General features: G+C 36.5%; 1 long non-coding RNA gene across 1 annotated transcript in view; it reads left to right on the top strand.

Annotated features, from left to right (window-relative positions):
* LOC135756293 (uncharacterized) overlaps positions 1–21,869 on the top strand; it is a 106,545-nt gene extending 84,676 nt beyond the window's left edge. The window contains exon 4 of the long non-coding RNA XR_012335248.1: positions 20,005–21,869. This is a non-coding gene — a long non-coding RNA (uncharacterized lncRNA). The remainder of the gene's footprint in view (positions 1–20,004) is intronic.
* The last annotated feature ends 2,582 nt before the right edge of the window (positions 21,870–24,451 follow it).

The raw sequence follows: 24,451 nt of genomic DNA on the forward strand, positions 1-24,451 counted from the left end.
CAGCATATTAAACATGTTCTAACGTACACTTCACTTTCAAATAATCTTCAGATCTAAAATCAGCACACCACATGCTCACGTTTCCATTAAAACGTAAATCAAATCTCTTTGATCAAAAATACAAGTAGCATTTATTTTAAACAGTAGTGAGCTGCTCTTGGTAATCGCGTGATGTTTGCCTGAACAGAATAAAATCCCTTGGCGTGAAAGTATTTTTGTCATCTTTGCACGCCATGCGGTAACTGGTTGTCATTGTCGCTGCGGCAGACGGAGAGCCGGGAGAGAAATCTCGGCCTGTGCCAGTTGGCTCAAGCTCTTGAAAACAAGAGGCAGACGCTGCACGAATGTAATCTTAATCGGTCCAGACATGAAGGTCACTCTCGGCTGGACTCTCATGGCTCACATTGTTGTTTCTTCCATTGGGTAAGGCGTAGACTGTACAACCTTAATATATCAACTGTACTCATGCAAACAATAACAATTAGGCCTTTGAACTTGCTATACGTTTATTTAGATTGAGAGAATGAATTGTCACATCAACGCAAGTCACAAGTTAACAGGCATTGACACCAGCGATTTATAGTGAGCATTGAGCAAAGTAGGTTTTATTGGGGTGGGGCAAGATGTCTTGCAATAGGATTGATGTGCGAATATAACTTCACTCAAGGGCATGGATGCTGTCCAATGGCAGAACAGAATTGCTTCTCCGATAGTCTCAGCACAGTCATATATTATAGTAAGGTTAAGTGGACACGTTGCTAAGTGATTTCTTATATGGACGCAGGCTGTTTAGGCATTCCATCCTGATCTCATGGGAATTCGAGGTGTCTGTGGTACACGATTATTAGGAACATATGCATTTATGAAGTCCCGCCCTTAACTCAACGTCACTGTGACGAAAGCAGATTCTATGAATTGATACAATTTACGAACTGCTACATCGCGCGCCACGGTCAGTATTGCAACTTAACCCGCACGTCTATTATTTATTTACTCCACACAAAGTAAATAGCTGTACAAAGCGGTTTGTGATCACTGCACATTTTTTCTTTATCAGATATGACACACATTTCTAAATGAGCAGTCTTGATAATACCCAGGGCCATTACCAGCAGCTCTTGCTCAGCACATACTGACATTTATTTGAGTGTTAGACTAATAATGGCTAATGAGCTCCCAGTAACACGCACTCAAGACACCCATTAATGGAATTGTTGCTTAAGTGGAGGAAATATACATGCTCTAATGATTAATCTCTCTCTTTTCCATCTCTAGTCTCAACCACATATGAGTTTATCCTGAAAAGCTGCATAAAAATAAGTAAAGCTAAATACCAATGTATATTGAAGTTCAGGACAGCTCATTTACATTTACGCTTGCACTGCTACTACTTTTTTGCATCTTCTATACAGTATTTGAACAGTGCTGGAATACAGATGAATATGTATTTGTTGTGCATATTGAATTGCAATGCTTAGTTTCAAACCATGTCAGTCTTTAAAATGTATATTTAAAATGTTCTTGATCCTGTAGCTTTCTGAAAACACTTTTAGCTTTCTCTAAGTCTCCTAGCAACAGCAAACAAAGGCAGGGCACATTTCAAGTTTCCCGCGGTGCGGCCAGTCCGGCGATGCCTTTGATCTTGACTGGGAAAATAGCTGAGTGGGCACTACTGGCACTTTCCTTTCATTTCCCCCTCCTTCTATCACCCATCCTATTCCCAAAGCCCTCGAAACACCCCAATCTTCATTTACCCAAAAAGCTAGTGCCACATTTAATCGCCCATATCCAAGTGTTTTATTGAATCAGCACATTGTTTTTGGGAAGGTTTAACATTATGCTTTAAAAATATTAGTGTAGCGTGAAGTGCAGTAAAAACACAGAAGGTGAAACATCCCATATCTAAGCATTCCAAGTAAAAGTGGTGGATACTTAAGACGTAACGTCGTCTTTTAGCCTGTTTTTAGCTGCTAGGTCATTTTGATTTCTCTCCTCATCTTGCATTTCCCCCATCCTTCTGTAACACATTAAGCTTTGTATTTTTTTGATAGAGCAAGGACTGCTTATCTCTTAAGAAACTTGGGACGCCTGCAGCTCACTATACAAATAATGGAGCTGCAGCGGATTTTCAGGGTCATGGGGCACCCACAGAGCTGTCTTACTTAGAATTTTACATAAAGCAAAATGTGTATTGAAAAGATTTTTGAAGTTAATACTTGCAGATAAATAATGCTTTGCTGCTATGTCCTGTGGTGTTTAAAAATAAATAGTCTGTTCCAACAATATAAGTAAACAAACGCAGGGATATCAAGAACAATATCTGTAGGCTATAGAATGTTATACACACACAGCGGAATTTAGAGGAATAATAAATAATCATATTATATTAGATGAAGGGACAAAGTGAAACAAAATATTATTCATTGTTGGTGCTGTAACCTGTATTACCATCTATGACAGAGTCAATTAGGTTGCTTGATAATGTAATTGTAATGATGCCTTAGTCTTAAAAGTCTTTAAGGTTTCTCAGTAAACGCTTTTGTTTTTGACAAGTGCATACGGACCCAATAAACCCATTACATTTAAGTAAGTACACATTTCTTCCAGGTTTGGTATTGCGTTTCGTTTTCTTCATGTGTTGTCTGAGATGTAGTCCTTTTATCTGATATGAACTAATATGTGAGGTCATTCACACAAATTTAAGAACTACCTAACAATTTGAAATCATTCCTTAAACCATTCACATTTCAGATATTTAGCATTAACCTTTATTTCACTAAATTAATTTTATAAACTGGTCATAAAAAGTTATGATACAGAAGGCATGGGGGTGGAAAGGCTTTCATCAATTCCCTCTTTGGGGTTCAAAGTGGGATTACATATGACCATTTCTGTCCCTATGCCACACGTTTTATTTATAAAACTGTGAAGTCTGTTTAGGAACCCAACATTTTTTAACCATGAAGTGTGTCTTTTGCCAGGGGAGGAAAACGTGAGAGAGAATTTCCACCCCCAATCCGTCTGTAAGTGTCTTGTTGTTTCCAAGAGGCAAGGTGGAAACATAAGGATTGTCAACCAGCAGTTGAGTCCTATTGGAAAAATGACCCTCTAGTCCGGGGGTGTTAAAATGTGCTAGTAGGCTAATCTGTAGCACCTCCTCCTTGACATAGCTAAAAAATGACATTTGCTTATCATTTTAAAATGAATGTCTGGCTGTAATTTTAAGCAGCTAACCAAGCCTGATTATCCTCAGTGATTAAGACGTCCTGTGGCAAAGCACTGCTGTAGCATCTTAAATCTCTGTTCCGCTAACACAGAGTCTGGGGTTTGTTTTGGGGTGGTAAATGATTTTGACTGTGTATGGAGGTAGCGGTGAAATCCCTTTAAACGTATTAACCTAATTATCTTCTCAAAATCTCCTCGTGGTTATGTTATCCTTTAAAACTATACCGTGGCGCCTCACCTTGGTCCATGTTGACTGTCCCCTCCAGAGAACTGCAGAAAACAGCGCAACCACCGAGTGTGGTCAGGTCTTGTTTATGTAGCGAAACCCCATCATCGAGTTCCAAACATCCTGACTCTTGAAAGCTTTGAAGAGCTTGTGAGGTCAGGTTTTAAATTATGGCGTGTTCCCACACCGCGTTCTCACCCCACACTAGTGAAAATCCATTTGCCACACAATGCATTTCAAATCAAAGCTGCATCACCATAACACGCCTTAGGAGACATTAAGCCATACTATGTTACTTTCATGTGCGATAGCATGGCTCCTGTATGCTTTGAAGTGCTCTCTTTTTTAATGCCTTATTAATAATACCACACAGACTACCTCTGACTCTTTGGATGCTGTTTTTCTTCACTCTCCTCTCAGTCTTTAACGCAGGTCTTTAGGACTGTGTTTATGGACTTGTGATTAGAGAGCATATGGAGATGAGGGGGCAAAGTGGAACCCAGTGCTGGTAAAGGGCCCAAGGAACACAGGTGACATGACTTGTGCAATCTCTCGCTCATTTTTTTATCTGTCTCTTTCCAGTGTTGTGGCAGCAGGGGGGTGTGTGTTGGGATTATATACTCTTTACCCTACAGTATGTGCTTCTGAACTGATGCATCCAAACATATGTGACTCTACCTGTAAAAACCCAGCTGAAGTCATTTTTAGTGATTTGCTGTTTTTTTAAACATAAAATCAAGCTATATAGGAACATTCTGTGAAAAATAACCTTAAAATCTTGAATATTGACTGAGTGAGGCCATGTCAAAGAAGTGATATCAAAGTGAAATCAATTATTGAAATCAAACTTTGATGCTCAGAATCTCACAATTTGATTAAGAGACTTCAGCCTGGATTTTACAGACAGGGTCACGTGTAGAAAATACAGATTTTAGAGATTTACAAAGCATGGATGAAAAAACATTTGCATGCAGGTTTGTTGTGGTCTTTGTTTTTTGTTTAGCTCAGTGGTTCTCAAACTGGGGGCCGGGGCCCTGGGCGGGGGGAGGGGAATCGAGATGGTGCCAGACATTTTATAAAATACATAAATTTATCATGAATTGTGTGTAATTAAACCTAAAAAAATGAGGCTACTAACCAACAGCACTACTTTGTATAATTTGTTTTGTTTAATAAAAAAATTATGTTTTAAAACAAATTTGTCGTACATTTTCTGTGGGGGGGCACAAAGGAATGCACCATACATAAGGGGGGCCGCACACTGAAAAAGTTTGAGAACCACTGGTTTAGCTTATATGTGCTGGTAAATTTGTTTGTTTTTCTGTCTTCACGTAAATATTCAGATGAGAACCCAAATGAAATAGATAAGAATATTAATCAGACTCTAGTCAAATTACATTAAGATAATTGCAAAATAGGAGTAAATAGTATATATTTTTCCAGAGAGTACTTAATAACATGGGTATACACTCTCAAAAATAAAAGTGCTACACGATGCCATAGAAAAAACATTTTTGATGAACCACATGGCTATATGGTTCAATGAAAAACCTTTAACATTCAAAGGACCTTTATATTCACAAAATGTTCTTTGTAGAACGAATTGTTTGCTAAAGGAAAAGTTTTCCCAAAAATGAAAAATCTGTCATCATTTACTCACCCTTATGTCAATGGTATTGACTTCCCTAGTATATAACTTACTATGAAAGTAAATGGATACCATCAACTTTATCATCCTTACCATCCTTTATCAAAATATCTTCTTTTATGTTTAACAGAATAAAGAAACTCATACAGGTTTAAAACAATATGAGGGTGAGTAAATTCATTTTTGGGCAAACTCTTCTTTTATGAATCTTTGAATGAATGGTTCTTTGTGAAACCAAAATCCTTCTTCAATGGCATTGCTGTAAATAACCCTGTAACACCTTTATGTTTAAGAGTGACAGAGTGTAGATATGCATAAAACAGAACTGCAGTATTACAGAGCAGCACTATTTGCTGTGGCCATCTCATGCCCATCTGTCATGAGGTAGGCATTCCAGTTTGGCCCATGAGTTCTGGTTCGGCTGAACTGTGGGGTCAGCACACCTCCAGCGCGACTTGGGCTTGTGCTTCATCCTCTACCACACGGGGGGCACCTGGCACCCCTCCCTACCATGGCAGGCCAGATCAATGGTAAGATCCATTCGAGCAGAATGACCAGAGGTCGCCATCAAAGACCCCCTGCTTGTCTCTCTGCCACCTGGAGCTCAGCGAGGGTCACGGGCCGCCCAGGCCACCATTGCCTTCTCTTCCCTTCAGCTGGCTGAGTGGGACCAAGGCAGTCTATGAGCTGGCTCAATGTCAGTCCAGCAGCCCACATGGGGTGAGGGCCAGAGGTCAAGCCCATCAGAGCAATCTGCTTCATCTGATGAGAGGATCTGGTCTGGTTTTAATGAAGCAACACTTGATTCCGCATCTCTTTACACACGTGAGCAGACGCAGTTATTCTGTCAAGCTAATGTGTGGATTGTACTAGACATAATGCTGTTGTTTTTCTTTCATTACAGAATGCAGAAGAAGCCTCTCGACCATTACACAATACAGATTCATGTCAGGTAACTCCACAACGTTATTCCACATCACTGTTTTTCTGTAAGATTTTAAAATCTTTTATTTCAGTACAAAGTAGATGGGCGGTTTTTGTGGACCATATATTTATTCATACAACGTTTCCCATATGAACACTGTGGCTTTCTTCAGCGAAATGTTGGTCATATGGTGAAAGAACAGGCAATTATTTTCACGCAGCTGTCAATACGCCGAACAGGCTAATACGGTCTAATTAAATGTAATTTTTCGGGCCACGAATGAAAATGAACAACTCAATGGGGTTTTTAATATCGCTGTGAAGCTTTTCAACTTCCTCGGCCCCACAGTCGACGACTTGATGCTTCTATGTCCCTTTACTTCTGTGACGAGGGACGAAAGGGGCTACGACGAGAGAGACATACAGAGACCGAGAGAAAAAAGGCAAGTTTGGCAAGTAGAGGAGCGAATGTGGGAGACAGATGGCGTGAAGTCTGCATCTCTTTGGCGTTGGGCACATGGCGCTAAAATCCTCCCTCTCACACATTCCAACAAATCCAACCAGGAGGATCAGGAGTATGTTCCACTGCTCTCGAAATCAAGCATCTGACCAGGATAGAGCCGCACATACACACGCACGTGTTATTTCTCACTGTCTCTCTCCCTCTTTCACACACACATACACGCATGCTCACATACATTCACACACTGTCAGCCACCCATAACCTATCCAGAAGTTTACATTTTTATTAGTGTGTCACCCATTCCGGAGTTTATTGGCTTGTTAAAGGAAAAAGCTTCGGGAGCTGGGAAGAGAGAACATGGGGCCATGACTGGAAATATTGCAGCGACCAAGTGCCATTCAAGTGTAAAATCTCATCGGGTAAACACGGGGCCAAGGCATGGAAACAAAGTGCGTAAGAAAAATGAGGAGCTTTGTCACGCTAGCCATGATAAGTCGCTTGCAAGTGAAGTTTTACATGATCTTTTTAATTAGCTTCTTTCAAAGTACATTGAGTAAATCTGGTTGAAACAAACATTGGCATATTCTGTGTCACACATGATCTACGAATCCATTGCTTCCGTTTAGCGCCTTACAAAGCTTTATTTCAACCTATAACTATATTTTATTTGTCATTTAGCTGAAATGTACTGCTAATAGCTGTTGACATATAAAACGACCATGTGTTCCTCCTGTCAGCCAGATGCAAAAGGCACAGATGGGATTTTTTCCAAATGGAGCTCTTGATAGCAGACAATTAATGTGCCTTTGATTGCGCTCTACAGTACTCTCCCATTGATTCTGGAAAATGTATTCATTGAAGGCATATGATCAGCCTCGGATGAATCTTGTCAGATGTGCCAAATCACAAATGAAACGCTTTAGTGCCTCTCCCTCCAACCTCCAGGGCTAAGAGCTTTTGCGTGACACGCGCTCTTTCTTTCTCTCTCTCTCTTTCTCTGGCTGTTTCTGTAGCTCTCTCGCTCGCTCTCTAGATGGATGGCTGAGTTCTGCCTTCTGTTTGCGCTGCCATACTAATGAATGAGTCAGCTGGGAATATGTAATACTGTGAAAAGGTCACCGGAGGCATGTGTATCACATTACTGTTAATGATAATAAAAAGAACAATCTGTGCAAATCCATCTCTGAAGTCATTTTTATCCTTTCCTACTGTGTGTGATTTTATCTGTCATTACTCATCTCATCTTTGTTGTTGGAAGGTGGATATGCAGAAAATGTAGTGGAAAATTATTGTAGGATCTATCTTTAAAATTAAGATGAAAACAGACCTGGTTTTAATCTTGTTGAATATGGAGATCAATGTAAAAATCATAATTGCTCCAGTCCATATCTCATGATATGATCAGACAATGACTGTCCATGTTTATGAAATGACTGTGATATCTAGAGTACCAGCTGCCATTATCACTTCGTCCCATATGGAAGGTCACATTTCCAGAGAGTCTGTCACAGATTTGGGCTTCTGGATGGATCCTGAATCATGAACTCTTCATTATAAACCAGTTGCTAAAGCCAGTCTCAGTGTATTAACCCCTCAGATTCTGCAGCTAAACCAACGCAGGCCCATCAATCACAGCTTGTTTTTACAGACTACAAGACAAATTCCTTTATCTCTCATTATTATTTCATTTCTCATAATGGAGGGAGATATATGCGGTTAGCAGCGGTAAGCTTTCTGGAGCTATTACGGTTTATGGTGGTCAGGGTATTACTTTACCGATTCCCTTTGCATTATAGATGGTAATGGAGCTGTAATTGTGTTAAATTACTTGACTGGAGTCAGCTTTTGATCTCCAGCTGGATGCGGAATGCCATGTTGCATAGAAGTCATACATTAAGCAGTTGTTCAGTGATTAAAATGAAATTGTAGTGCTACATGCTGCACTCATACGATAAAGGACAAGACAGATAAAAGGGTTTTTATCTGGGTATGTTATTTAAGCTCTGTCGCTTTAATTCGTCCAACTCTGTCTTTCACTTTCTCTCCTTACCATCTCTTACACATATTTGAACTCTCTCTATCTTTCTCTATTCCACTGTTGTTCCTCTATGAAATATACACTCACAAACATGCAAAGATGACTGTCTCCTCACTCTTTAGGTTGTGGTGTGTTCCTGCCACCGTGACCTCAAGCACTTTCTGATTTAAAATAGTGCACTGAAATAAAATTTCAAGAGTCTTTTGACCCTAATTAAATTTTTCTATAATGAAATTTTGCTCATTTTATACATTCCGATGTTTTGGGATTTTAAAGGGCACCTATTATGCCCATTTTTACAAGATGTTATATAAGTCTCATGTGTGCCCAGAATGTGTCTGTGAAGTTTCAGTTCAAAATACAGATTATTTGTTATAACATGTCCAAAATGCCCATATTTGGCTGGGAGCAAAATGCGCTGTTCTTGTGTGTGTACCTTTAAATGCAAATGAGCTACAGCTCCTCACTCACAGTAAGCATTTTCCGTTAAAATAGATCTGATGCCTGTCGGAGACAATAGTATCTCACTATTGAGATATGGCGGAAAGTGTAGAACTTTCTGAGGGTGGAAACTACAGTATGGTGTTGGGAAAAGTTACTTTTAAAAGTAATGCATTACAATATTAAGTTACTCCCCAAAAAACAAATTAATTGCGTTACGTAGTTACTTTTCATGGAAAGTTTTGTTACTTTTGTGTTACATTTTCTTATTTGGATGAGGCATGATCTCGTTCAGGCCTTGCAGGTGTTTTTATGATTGAGAAGTTCGGCATTCAAAAATTGCATACTCCCATTGCAAAAATGGCCTGCCATCTCCATTTTTGACTCAAACTGTTTCCGCTCAGTGTTTTATTCTACGTGACTACGTTCAGTTTAATTCGGTACATAATTTTTCTTTAAATGGAATTAATTAAACTGAAAAGTAACTTTCATTACTTTTTTAAAAAGTAACTCAAATATTAATGTGTACATTTATAAAGTAATGGGTTACTTTACTTATTGCTTCAGAAAAGTAATATTATTACATAAAGCACGTTATTTGTAATGCGTTTCCCCCAACACTGGGTATGCAGGACTGTCAGTCAGTGGCAAGGGGTGGGAGGGGTGTATCAGTGTGATGTTTTTTCATTGTAGGGTGGGTGTGTTCACACCCTGCCAACAAACATTTATAAAAGTGGATTTTGCATAATAGGTGCCCTTATAACTGCTATATTTTAAACCAACTTATGTGAACTTGATTCATTTAAAGTGGGACTAGATAATTGGTGTTGAATTAAAGCAGTATTTTTGAGACTGAGTGGGAATTTCTAGTTCCCAGTATGCTTTGCATAAATATCAAAATAACATTATTTTATGCATTTTTAAACATGATGAGAAAAGAGTGAGACTTAATATTTAGTTTTTTTTTTTCTATTAGTATTTAAAAGAGTTTGTTTTGTTTTGTGTTTTTTAAAAGGTTACCATTTTGCTAATGAGTAGAGCATTTGCTTAGGATGAGAACAGTCTCTTTGACGTCAGTTATTGAGTGTTGCTGCATAATCAGCTTTTGTTTCTATTCATTGTAAAAAAAAAAAACAATGCAACATTTTAGCTAAATCAACATATATTTTTGTTACTCTAACTTTACAAATTAAGTTAAACAATTTCAACTTTTATAAGTTATGTCAACTTATTACAAGCCAAAACATAAAATAGTAGGTTGAATTAACTTGCAAAACCAAGTCGTTTGCATATTTTTTTACAGTGTTGAGTATTAGTTATGATTAGCTTGCTAATGTGTGCTGTGGCTGTAGCATGTGGCAGAGACCATAATTGTGATGTATATTTCTGAATTTAAGTTAAACTAATATGGGTAGGTTATAGTAGCATTACTAAATTTAAAATATTCAGATCAACTTAATTTTATTGTGTTAAGGGATAGTTCACCCAAAAACGAAAATTACCTCACGATTCACTCACCCTCAAGCATCATCAATGTAGATGATCAACGTTATTCATGTGAATGAACATTATCAGAGTTATATTGTAAAATGTCCTTGGTTTTCCAAGCTTTATAATGTTAGTAAATGGTGCTTCTGATTTGAAGCACAAAATATCCATCCATGCTTTACAGAAGTACTCCACATGGCTTCAGGGTGTTAATAAAGGCCTTCTGAGAGCAGTCAATGTGATTTTGTATGAAAAACATCAATATTTAAAACTCTACAAACTAAAATAACTAGTTTCCAGTAACGATTGATGCGCATTCATGAGAGAGTGCATTTCCATATGACGGATGTAGCATTTGAGCAGGTGGACTTTTTGGGCTTCAAGTCAGAAGTATCATTTACTACAATTATAAAGCTTGGAACAGCCAGGACATTTTTTTTTATATATAACTCTGATTGTGTTTGTCTGAAAAAGATAATCATATACATCGAGGATGGCTTGAGAATGAGTAAATCATGGGGTCATTTTTGTTTTTGGGTAAACTATCCCTTTAAGGTTACTAAAAACAATTCTGGAAGTTGAACTAAATGCATTTATCTCAATTTACATAATTTAATCGTGCGCAATCACTTACTTTAAAGACACCTTATAAGTGAATCAAATGAATCATTTTTTTTCAGTGTGCCTGTAATTAAGAGCAATCACGGTTTGTTACCACTTGGCATAACATTATGCAAAGCTGGCAGCCGCCTAATCTGGGGAAAAACGTTTGTTTCCTTAATTGCCCTCTTAGGACAAATGTGTGGGAGGAGAAATGAAACACTAACGTGCCATAGGAGGAATGGAATGAGGCCTAGTGTGAGTTGAGGATGTGGCTCCTTGACACAGAGGTTAAACCTTTAAACCCAACTAATGGGGCCAGAGACAACACACACATACACGTATAGGAAGTTAATAGATATAGAGGCAACCAGGGTTAGTTGACACACAGAGATGATGTCACAATGTCTATACATCAGTAACTAAACTATTTTCAGACAGCAGTTCAATCACAGGTTTTTATTTAGCAGGGGCAGATGCTTTTATCCAAACCAACTGGCATTGCATTTACATTTTAATACATATGTGCGTTCGCTTGGAATCAAACCCATGACCTTTGCACTGATAATGCAACACTCTTCCAACTAAGCTACATCCACCACTTTATAAATCGCGTTGGGTTTAATCTTTTAGATGTTTATCAGTATGTTCATCCCCTGGAAATCTATATGACTTTGGTGTTGCTAGACACTCAGAGAAAAGGTACAGAAGGGGCAGTACCTTTTCGAAAAGTACAAATATGTACTCCAAGAGTGGATATTAGTGCTTCAAAGGTAGATATCTGTTCCGGAATGACCTTCTTAAAGGGTACAGTCTCAGTGACAGCTTTTGTACCTTTTTCTTAGTGTAGGATGATGCAGGAAACCATTTTTATATTGGGTTCAAACCTATTTCAAAACTCTTAAGTTTAAATTATGTTGATTTTATATATTCAAAATGTTTAATATTTTAATAAAATTGTTATGATTACGAATTAATATGATTGTATTTTTGCAAGGGTGCTTGAGTAAAAGAATGAAGACAATCAAGCTACACCACCTGGCTAAATTCTGGATTAATTATATAAGGTAGATCAAAAGTTTGAAATGTATATTTAGGTTTTTGGAAGTTGTGTTGAAATGTTACAAATTTGTAAAATAAAAGTTTTGCTGTTCCATGAACTGTTTAGTGCTTCTTAACTGTGCTACTTATTAAAGTGGTTTCCTGAAAAGGGCTTAGTCCCAAACTAAAATGCATGTCTTAAAGTTTACAGGACTAGACCTTAGATATATGTTGAGATGTCAGTACAAGTTGTTTTTAAATTATCTTTAAAAACAAATTTATGATTTTTTATTCATAACACAATAAAGAACATAACAACAAAAGAAAGTTCTTTATTACACACTCAATATTGACATTCTGATATGAAAACGTTTAAAGAGTTTAGTACACTCTCAGAAATAAAGGTACAAAAGCTGTCACTGGGACAGTACCCTTTCAAAAAGGTACACTTTAATACCCATAAAAGTGCATATTAGTACTTCAAAGGTACATATTGGTATTTTAGAGATACATATTGGTACCTACAAGGCACATATTTGTACCTTAATGGTATATATTAGGACCTTTTTAAAGGGTACTGCCCCAGTGACAGCTTTTGTTCCTTTATTTTTGACAGTGTACTGTCAACAGATTAAAATCATAATGTTGAAATGAACTGAATGAAATCATGTTTAACAAAAAAAAGGTGTATGTGAAAAAACAAACACATCTGCATCACGCAATAGTGATTTGGTACATTTACATAAAGCTTAACATTAGTACTCAAGCAGTCAAAAACTATCCAGATCTGTTATCTCAAGCTTTTGGAGAAAAATATCAGGCCCTACATTAGATAAATTAAGGAAAAATGAAAAGGGAATGAGACTCACTATGGGTACGTCAGCTCTCCATAACCAAAAAACACAACATTTCAAACTCATCACTGGTAGTAATGACAAAAAGACATTCAGCTCTACAGCTGTGAGCCTTATAATCTATATTCATATTTCTCTTTTCCGGCTGAGGTAAGTTGTTTAGGTTTATATCAGAAATTTGCTATATTACATTCTTAAATGTTCATTCTGAGGTCTGCATGAACCCTTATCACCTGATTAAACTTTTCACAACCCTTTACAAAGCAGCACATTTTTTGACAAACCTTTTAAATTGTATATTTGTGGACCTACATGCAATAAAACTAGGCCACAAAATCTAGTAAACACAACAAATTTGATAGATTCTCAACTTCAAAGTGTAAGTATGCCTGGAGCTTAGAGACTTTTACCAAATATTTAAAAGTTATTGCTAGGGATCCACTGGCATGAGGATAATTAGTAAGAACAACATAACACTTTCTCAATTCACGTGGGCATTTATAGATGTTTTATTAATAAAAATACTAATTTCTTTGCATTAAAAATACAAACCCAACTCTAGATAACAAAGCTGTGTTGACTACATTCAGCAAACACATAATTAGAACTGGTCCATAAATAATTTCTTCCTTTCAAAGTGCTGTTTGCGCCTAATTATTTGTTGATGCTAACATTATTGATCTGGGACAAATTTAGGATTCTTTGATAATTTCTTTGTCGTGTGAATGTAGACTTATTCGGACAGTAGGCTATTTCTGTATCAACTTCATATGTTCCCCAAATTGATGCAGGCCCGCAACTACAAATACACCACAGACATTTGGCAGGCCAGAAGGCATACATTTTCCAGAAAGACACCCTATTCATTAGCGGTCCTTACCTCGGACCCTGACACATCCGCACGCTCACTTTATGTTCAATACTTTGACTTGTTTTGAATCACCGGGTAGACTGAATTTCTCATAATAAAAATTTTCGAAGTTCATTGATCACTCTAAGCCTAACACATGAAGAAAAAAAAATATTTCCCCTTATATAATTTCGTTAGGATGCTTAAGTGACATTAATTTACATGGAAGAACTGACAACAGGTGTTTGAAGATGCCAGACATGTCAGCTGTAAGTTACGAAAAAAAGGCCCTTCATTTTAATGTTTTTTCATTCGGAGAAAAGAAAATGTAAAACAAATTCATGTTCAAAGAAATTAATAGACTAAATAACATTATTTTCCTGGCCTCTATTTCGTTATATTTCATTAATGTTTTACTGTTTTCGATAGAATTTATATGACATCTCTTCGTGCCATCAGATAGTTGTGCACCAGTCATTGTACAAACAGTGTTAACGAAAATAATCCTCAAATGACAACTAACTGGAGCTTAATATAGCCTACTGATTTGCTTCAGTAAAACACTCTTTGACAAACCAGTAAAGATGTATTTGATTATTAGTAGAGATTTGGCATGATATCCAGATCTCAGATGCTGCTGCCGGAGGGAAACGTAAACAACGTAAATGTTTTAAGCTGTTCAAATCGTACTACAAATATTTGTCAGTTGTCAGTGAGCTATCAGCCAGAACAAACAAAAGCTTTCTTGTGTTTTGCCTTTTATATAAATGCACATAAATGTATATATTAAAGAAAAAATATTTATTGAGAGAAGAAAGTCTCTTTAAGGTTTACAAAAATATTATTTAAGGTTTACTAAAAAAACTTTCGCTTTGTATTACCTTAAGTTGCCCGAGTAAAGAATGGGAGTGACGGTTCCTAATCTTTGGTTTTAAAAGATAAACTGAAGTGGCTTGGCAGAGGAATTGAATTAAGTCATGTGTATATATCGAAAGTCCACTGTTCTGCACACAAAGGCGAGATAATCCAAGTAATTTACACAATACATAGGGCTGTGTTTACATGGTGTAGAGGAGGGCCTTGCCTTTTTTCTCTTGTCCAATTGGAGCATCTTATTAAATCGAAACGGCCAATTATACATTTTAAAGACCCTTTTTTTGTTTGATCTTAACAAGTGTCATTGACTGTGTTCTTTGACCTGTTGAATATCACCACTCCCAATTACATCTGTGCCAACCTTAATTTGAAATGTGGTTTATATGACAGAAATTGTCCCAAGCAGAAATACATTTTGAAAGGATTTAAAAAACAAACGTATAACGGGAGTTTTACAAAATTGTGGCATAATAATAATCGTTATAAAAATGTAAACATCATTACTTTTACACACCCATAATACATTTTCGTTTATATTGTCTTTTTTCAATGTTAGCACAACTTTGTAGTCCATTTAGTATTTCCATCATTTTTTTTATTATTTAATAACTTTTTAATACTCTTTTAGGATTAAAGGTTACCAAATAGCCCTGTCCGTCTGAATTTTTACGTTTTATTAATGCTCCAAAGTAATTACCCTTGATTGACATAAATTGTACACACAATATTTTTTATCAAGACACCATGTAGTTAAAAATCGTATCGAATTGTTTAAGTTTATAATTTAAACAAATTGATATGGAATAGGGTATAAAAATCTAAACTTTTCAAGAGAAGCCAAGAGAAAAAATGAAAAGAATAGTTTGCTATTTAACTTTAAATCGAACAGAATCCAACTATCTGAAGCATTTTTGGTTTCATGAATGTATTTAATCCAGATGTCGAGGACAGGCGGACGAGTGGAAAGCCAATACGTTTCTTGCTGACAAAAACTAAACAAGATTACACTGTAATTTTACAGGGCTTTTAAATATATATGACATACTTTATTTCAGATTATATATATATGTTAACTAAATAAACAACATATAACAATGCAAATCTATTACGTTTCTTCTATGCTACCATGTCAAAAAGGACATATACAATTTTATGTAAAAGCATATTTCACAAAAATAAAAGACACATTACACAGAAAGGTAAAACCCAATTCTGACTTGTGATGTTGGCAATTGAAAATAATAAATAACTAAATAATAAAATAATTTTAACAAAAAAAATATCACCAATTCAAGAATAAAATAAAAAGCAGTTTTTTCGTTAAACAACTTATTTTCCTTGCTGCGATATAACTATGCAAGTAAACTTACAAACTGAACTATAACTTGCTTTAAGTGCTTATTTGGTCTGTTAATACAGCAATATTTTAGTCATTCTAGCTGTGTTGATTGACTCTGACTGCTTCAGGTCGGATGAGAAACCACCGACTAAGTATAATGGATAATAAGTTTTCATCCATAAAATGTAATATAAAAACTCTGGGAAAAAAACTTTTCGAGGAGTGAAATAAGATGTCACAAAACGGAGTTCATTAGCAGTCAGAGCAATAGGGTTCTTCAGTAGCACTGGGGTTAGGTGGAGCAGGATGCTGAAACCTGCTCTCTGGGGGACTGTACTTCAAAGCGGGTGAAATCACACTCCCAGACAACTTCAAGAGTGCTCTTAAAGTCTGAATGTCATTTTTGTCAAACCTAACCGAGTATGGAAAACTGTGACTTTAAAACAGCTGAGCGCAGGGTGGCAGAACAGGGGCGATATCCTGTCGGATGTATGCACACTGTCTGAACTATACTCGATGAACAGCTGGTGACACACCACATCAGTGTCACCTGGCAAAGACTCGGGTTCAAATAACCACGCACAGGTAGGTTAAGCGTTAGTCCTGCATCCTTCTGCGCACTTGAAATGGTTCAAGGGGCACACTTAGGAAAAGGAGATTTAGCTAGCTGTATCTCTACGTTTAAAGCAAAATCTGAACGTTTTGGTTAAGCGGCAGCTCCAAAAATGCCCCTTTAACAGCAGGACATCTCGGTGTGCTTAGTCAGAAATAAAAGCATTTGATCTCGTTTTTCAAACTTTGAATCTCCAATCCGAAGTTAAGAGACTGCGAAAACTTAATGATCCAAGCAGCTTCAAAGTTTTGGAAATAGCTTATAGTCCCCAAGAGTAAAGTTTAACAGGTTCCATCAAATACTACTCTCCACTTTTTCATGGTGCAATCTGATAGCCTACCCAAAATACTGTGCCTCCTTCAAATTTGGATCCTGTTGAGCAATGCGAGCTCAGTGCTGTCAGTCTTATACTTTCTAACATCAACTGCGTGATGTTTTTTTAACTCTTGACATTTTTTGTTTAAAAAACAGGAAACCAAAAATGTCTTCTCTTTCAGGAAAGCTGGGTTGTCTTTTAAGACAATTCTAATCATAAACACATAATAAAGTTTTGTAGTAGTATGTCAATGTAGGACATCAAGTCTGCAAGTTTAAAACTTAATGCGTGAGGAGATCATTTACAAATAATAATAATAATAATAATAATAATATATACAATAACGATTAATAATAAATTAATTTATTTTGTATATTATTTTTTATGAATTTTATCTTTTGTTTACCATTGTTGTTTATAAAATCAATTTTAAATACGACGAACACGAAATACTCTGTTCACGCTTAAATAAGATACTATTAACGACCATTGAACATTATGGACATTTCTTGTTTTTGTAAGTTAACACTTTATTTACCGTAAAGTAGCCTACGGTTTTCTCAAAATGCATTCAATATTCGTCTTGTATGTAGCTACTATAGTGAGAGTTTAGTGCAAGTGCCTCATTGGTAAACAGGATTTTTTTCTTCAACAAAATGACTGTTAACATTTTGGCTAAAGAAAGAAATCGGAGCCAAATGGTGTATCAACCAACAGATGGACGTGGAAACGTGGATTTGGAGAGGTGACAAATGATTTTTCAATTCGCATAATAAAATAGAAAGATTGACTCAATTATGTTGTCATTCAGTCTTTTTAAGGGTTCGTTTATATTTGCCCTGTTTTCCATAACTGTAAGGCAGCATTTCTAATCCTCATAGGGTCTTTGGTATTTGGCTTTGCAGTAGTCATTCAGGGTCGCAACCCTGCAGGAAATATGGGCTACCATAGCAACAGAAAAATGGCATCTGAAGGCTTAGCATTATTCCGCCCTAATAGAAAAATAACAGCGCCAAATCCCGTCCTTACTGAGGAAGCTTATTTGGTAGAGGCAGACACCCACCTGTGATCCATAGTTGCCACACCACTGTGCAAAGACCAAAAGAAGAAAACCGGTTTAAAACGAGGTTGGGGTGGGGTTTGTGTCTGCTTTCTAACTAAGCCAGAATTTATCTACAAACTGCATTGCTTCAAAGAACACGACTTTAATATCATATATTATGACAAGTACAATATATCTTCTAAATTAAAAGTAAAATAAAAAACGGCTTTATCCAATACACTACATTGGGGCTTTCTGCCACTACTTTTAAAAATGTATGTTAATTTGATTGTTAAACTACAATATTTTATATGATTTATTTATATATTTTTAGTGCCATTGGTGATTTTTGACCAGAACATTTTAACACTATTTATCAGAATAACATGCTGATCCATCCCCACATCTATCCTCACTAAAGGGACAGTTCACCGTAAAATGAAAATTCTGTCATCATTTACTCGTCCTTATATTGTTCTAAACATGGACGAATGTATTTTTTCTGATGAACATAAAAGAAGATATTTTGAGAAATGATGGTAAACACACAGCAGATAGTGACCATTGAATTCCATAGTAGGAAAAAAATATTTTGAAAGTATTGTGATAAATTATGAAGAAAATATTTTGATAAATTATATTTCTACTATGGAAGTCAATGGTCACTACTTGCTGTATGTTTATCATCATTTTTCAAAATATCTTCTTTTGTGTTCATCAGAAAAAATTATTTTCATTTTAAGGTGAACTATGCCTTTAACACATATTCATATTGCATATAACAACTTTTACAATTACAAATGTCTATACACTTTCAGAGGTTTTCACTGGGACATTACCATTTCAAAAGGTCCCTTTTTTGAAGAGGTACTGCCCCAGTGCAGTGACAACTTTTGTACCTTCTTGTACCTTTATTTCTGAGTGTGTATTATAGGAAATGTCAGATGTTTGCAATTTAAATCACACAGACCAGGGATTACATCTCAGATGATTACAACTGCTTTACAAACTTTACAGTACACTATATTGTTCACTATATTTAACTGTTTATTTAATTTCACTGACTGGATAAATTTGACACTCACCAGCAGTCTGGTTTCTTAAAACTGCTGTGAACGTGTGACAGATAAGTGTATTCTGGAAAAAAAACATTGCCTGATCTTTCCATAATAAATCTAGTTTTCTATAAATCTATTTTTTAATAATCTTTTTAAATGTTTATAAATGTAGTTTTTGAAAGGTCCCAGTGCTTCATTCTTAAAAGGTTTTTCATGGAACCATACAACCTGAAAAAAACCTTATAGGCACCTTTAACATCAAAAGTAGAAAAGGAATTCTACAGACTAAAAATTGTTATTCTTAGAAGTTTTGAAAGTTTTTATGGGACCCAGAAAAAGTTATTCAGCATCGCTGCCAAGAGTGTACAGCTAGTCAATCCCTATTCTGTGCTCACCATAAGCAGGAGTAGATTTTCATACTGTTTATATGGAAAGAAATATGGGTAACACTTTATAATAAGGTTCATTAGTTAATATTAGTTAACTATATTTGTTAACATGAACTAATAATGAACTGCACTTATACACCATTTATTAAGCTTGTTAATTATAATTTTAACAATAACTAATACTTTATTGAAATCTTGTTAAAATTAGTTAATGCACTGTGAACTAACATGAACAAACAATTAAAAGTTAATAACATTAACAAAGATTAATAAATACAGTAACAAAGTATTGCTCATGGTTTGTTCATGTTAGTTAATACATTAACTGATGTAAACTAATAAACCTTATTGTAAAGTGTTACCAAAATAGTCAAACATATTTTTTAAAGCTCATATCTGACACAAACTGTAGCATGTGTTCTTGTCAGTGCTATTTGTCTGTGTGTCAGTTCTAGTTATTTGAAAATTTGAAAGGTTAACAAAGGCACATCTGTACTGGAAAACAATATTGTTGTTCTCAGAAGATTTTCTTTTTTTGTTGATTTTTGAAGACTCTTTTGATTTTTTTTTCAGGCTGTGATCACGTATTGCTGTTTGATTGAGTTTAGCACTGAATGGGGTATGACAGTCATAACGGGCGTCTTCAAAAATGTCTTGACATGACACTTCATTCTCAATGTTGGTTCTGGAGGATGAAGACAGCGGTGTAATTAATTCTGTACAGTATGCGCAACTGACCAACGAGAGGGCATCTCTCCCGCTGATCACCGAAGGGAATCCTACTGAATCCCTCCCAAAGCCTCCTGATTCAGAGCCTTAAACTGGGCACCTTTCCACATCAAAGCGCTCCTGAGCACCTGCTTCTCAAGGACTCACGTCTTCAGGAAAGAATGGCCTCTACTTAGAAGCGAACACCGCTGGTCTAATTTGCCTTGCATGGCCCTCCCCATTCCCCCAGTGTATGTGCAGTCTGGGCCTGATCTGACACAGCCGTGGCTATCTGGCGAGATCACATGGAGAGGTGCGGGAACTTAAAGGCAAAGAGTTACTGTGCATCCAACCAGGAGCCTCAAAAGGACTGTATTAAAATGCGCTCAATAAGCCGGTAAGGCCTTTTAAAGTGCTGTGCAGCCTCTAGCCCCGGCAAACTCAAAGGGCATCTGCAAACCCATGGTAATGGGGAATATGGCCCCTATTAATTTAATGAATCCAGGGTATTAGTATGCTTACGGAGTCTTCGCCTATTTTATCTCTGGTGGACTGCTGTCCAGTAATCCACTAACTTTGGAGGGAAGACGACAAGTGGATAAATAGCTGTCTGTGCTCCTTAAATGAATTCTTAACTGCACTTTCACATAATAAACCTTTAAAAATTAACAAACTATAAAAAATCCAATGCACAGTAAAGAGGATGAAATCGTGAAAGATCACCCTAACATTTCACCATATATATAAATGTTTAAAAAAAACTGAACCATGAATTTAGCCAAAATATGATAGACGCAAAGCATATATTAGCATAATTTCACACCCGCTTGGCTGTAAGCTGGGAACATGTTGGTCATAGAGATGGAACTGTGAATCTCAACTATGTCTCTCGCATCCACACTGCAACTGGGCTGTGTTAGCTCTGCCTCTGTGCATCAGGCATAACAGTGCCAAATAGTGCAAGTATGGTGCAAGGACCCCCCCTCCCTGGACTTTACGCACCTGAGACTCACAACCGGCTCATCCTGACGTTGATGTGTTTGTGATAGACACCTGTAAAAGATTAGGCAGATAGTGAAGTGTGGCAGTCTTCTCAGACCTGATGGAGTTAATTAAAGGCACAGTAACAGAACCTCTCTAAGGAACACATCAAAGGTCTCAGACAACATCGGTCTGCAGGCTCATATCTGGGGTGCATGGACCTGATGTGACCAGGACCAGATGCATGCTGGGCCACAAGCCTGACCCCTGGTCCATAGCAGGGTCGGAGCTGGCCAGCAGCTCAGTCGGGGCCAGGCTTACCTGTGCTTGCATGTCTGCATGCTGGAGAAAGGTGACACGCCTTCATCTGTGTTTGTGCAGTGACTCCGACCTGGAGTGCAGAGAGACAGAGAGCAGAGGTGAGAGGTCAGCCGAGGAGGGCAAGCTTAAGAGAATCACACATGGGGCACATTTGCCAAATACTGTCTGAAGGTAACATGCATTTTCAACTGATATCGCTCTTCAGGAACACATGAAATGTTCACATTGCCTTTGTACTTGCCCTCCTGACCTCAGTTAAAGAGAAGGAAAAACTGCTGCTTTGATTGACTGCTTGTTGATTTACTATGACGGTTAATTATTCAGTTCAGTCATTACCAACACAGAGATATATTTCAAAAACAACTATTGTTGACTTTATAGAAGATGCACTGACAGATTTTATTTTTTAACCACAGTATTGCTGGAGAAACTGCACTCCTTTCATTATTTAGCAATTAATTAAGGCAGGCAATGATAGATGAATGTCCACTACACTGTAAACAAAAAATGCAGCATGAATTTAAAAACAACTTGGTTTTGCAAGCCAATTAAACCTAAACAATTTTGTGATAATTTGACATAACTTATAGAAACAAGTTTAAATTTTTTAACTTAAAATATATAAATATATGTAACATAAAAATATATGTTGATTTGACAAAAATGCTGCATTATTTTTACAGAAGAAAGAAAAACTTTTACAACTTTTAAAAGTGTAACAAAATAACCTTCCAAACTTTTAGAAAAATAGTTGACCTAAAAATATGATCTATGAAGATTGTTATGCATGTTATCCATTAATTCAGAATTATTATGCTGTGATAATATTTTAATCAAATGCTGTCATATTTCAGGGTTGTTGCATATGCTGATGTAAATAGTTTGACAGTGTCTGCAGCACCCCCTGCTTCTACTCTTTACTGTAGCTTTGTCAAACATAAGAATAAGTTTTCCCAAGTTCCTTTATCATTGCCCTTTCTTTCCAGACTCGTTAGTGTTGTTTTGCTTTTGATTTAGCTAATTAGGTTAAACCACAGCTTGCAAAAATCTAAGTTCATAATATGAACGGAAAAACATAAATCACAAGACATGATATTTTTGAAACAGACAATGATTCAAATCTTAAATAGTAATTTTAACTTGAATATTTTATTTAAAATAACCATGGTTACTGAAACAGCCTGATCACGTGAGCACAGGACCCGCCTCACGGGAATTGCGGTAGGCTACATATTTTACGGGTTGGCGAATTCATATTTTATACGAAGTGAATCATAAAAAAATGAACGAAACGATTATCATAAAAAATAATAATGAAACAACACCCCTAATACGAGTAATACGAGTGTGGTCGTACTTTACAAATAGTTTGAATACTAAAAAACAAAACAAAACAAAAAATAGTGGGAATACTTAATAATTTTAATCACCTTATTTAATACTCACAGGCGGAGAGGGGGTGGCTTCTGGGAGCACGCATCTTTTCACGTAACTGTTATCCAAATAAATTTGTTCTGTGGGCTACGTTAGGTCAGTCTTTTAAAATGTTTGAGATGTCTCCTTATATAAAACACCTGCTTCAACTCATCAGCCACTTTCCAATGTTCGAAATCAGGGGCGTTAGGGTCGGATGGGATTTCCATTCCTCGTATCTCTTTTTCATTTTATGTATCTTATTATTGTATGTAGCTTCTTGTTTTTTTTTTATCTTGATTTAGGTTTTCTATATATTCTGTTGCCTGGTTGATTATTTCAACCTAGAAAAATAGCTGGTAGCCTAAGTGCATTTATATCCTATAGTATTTCTCATAGGCCTTCATTTTATTGACTAAAGTTACATAAGCTACATAGACATTGACATCATAAGCTGCCAGAAGTTATTAAGCTTTTAAGTTAATAGGAATTCAGAAAGTTTTATTATTAGCCTACCTGATGGAAGATGATTTTTAATGATTGTGTGTTGTTAACAGTGCCACCTGCAGGCCAAAACAGATTCTGTACTGTTTACTCGACATGACGAACTTCACAGCTGCATTGAGCGGAATAAATCACGCGAATCTACAAAGCGTTGATCTACAGCAAACATACGGATTTTGTGTACTAGGACAATTAATTTGAAGTAATAATAATAAAATCTATAATTTTTTAACCATAAACGTGTTCAATCCTCAAAAGATCAGGGGGCTTTTGACAAAACATTAGGGCCTGAGTTGGATTTGCGTTGCGAAACACTGCACCATGTGGCGGCATGCATGATGCATCACCAGTAAAACCGAAGGAGAAGCGTTTAACATGGGAAAATGTAAATATGTGCATATTAAAACTCTGAATATTATGACGGAGAGCACTGCATTGGCTTCTTTATTATTGTGAAAGTGTTAACAGAGATCAGCTAATGGCTAATGCTAGCACTCTGTTTCTGTCTGCTTGCACACTGTGCTTGGTATATTTATAGTAAATTTATGAACAATGATTGAAGAAACCCTCAATCAGTAGTAATTCCTGTTTCTAGATGGATATACTTAAAAAAGACAAAGTTCAGGTGAGAGAGTGAAATGCATACCTGGCTGTCAGCTTTTTTTGTAAAAAATATAGTATATGTTTAGTTAATATGATTGTCTTTGGTTGACAGCACAAAGAGGGAGAGAGGAGGTCAGAGAAGCAGAGAATGAGAGAGAGAACAGGATGGAGTCGACACACAGAAAGAAAGAAAGAGTAGGAACCAGGTAAGAAAGTGTACAGTAAACTATTTGATCTCAATAATAGTGTCAAGGCAGCTTCCATTTCGCCTACATTTATTCTACTGGTGATTTCACACAACTAAGAAATTTACTGATACAAAGTTGCAGAATGTGGATTTTCTCCACAAAATAGAGTGCTGAGGGATGACATATTTTTGTAGGCCAATCTGGAACTTAGCTGGACACTGGTTCCCTCGCCAAAAAGCCTATACATTTTCACATAGAACTTTGGAATACTGAAAAAACTTTAACAAAAGTTTATGACACTT

This window comes from Paramisgurnus dabryanus, chromosome 16, assembly GCF_030506205.2.
Source record: "Paramisgurnus dabryanus chromosome 16, PD_genome_1.1, whole genome shotgun sequence".
In the NCBI taxonomy this organism is placed as follows: domain Eukaryota; kingdom Metazoa; phylum Chordata; class Actinopteri; order Cypriniformes; family Cobitidae; genus Paramisgurnus; species Paramisgurnus dabryanus.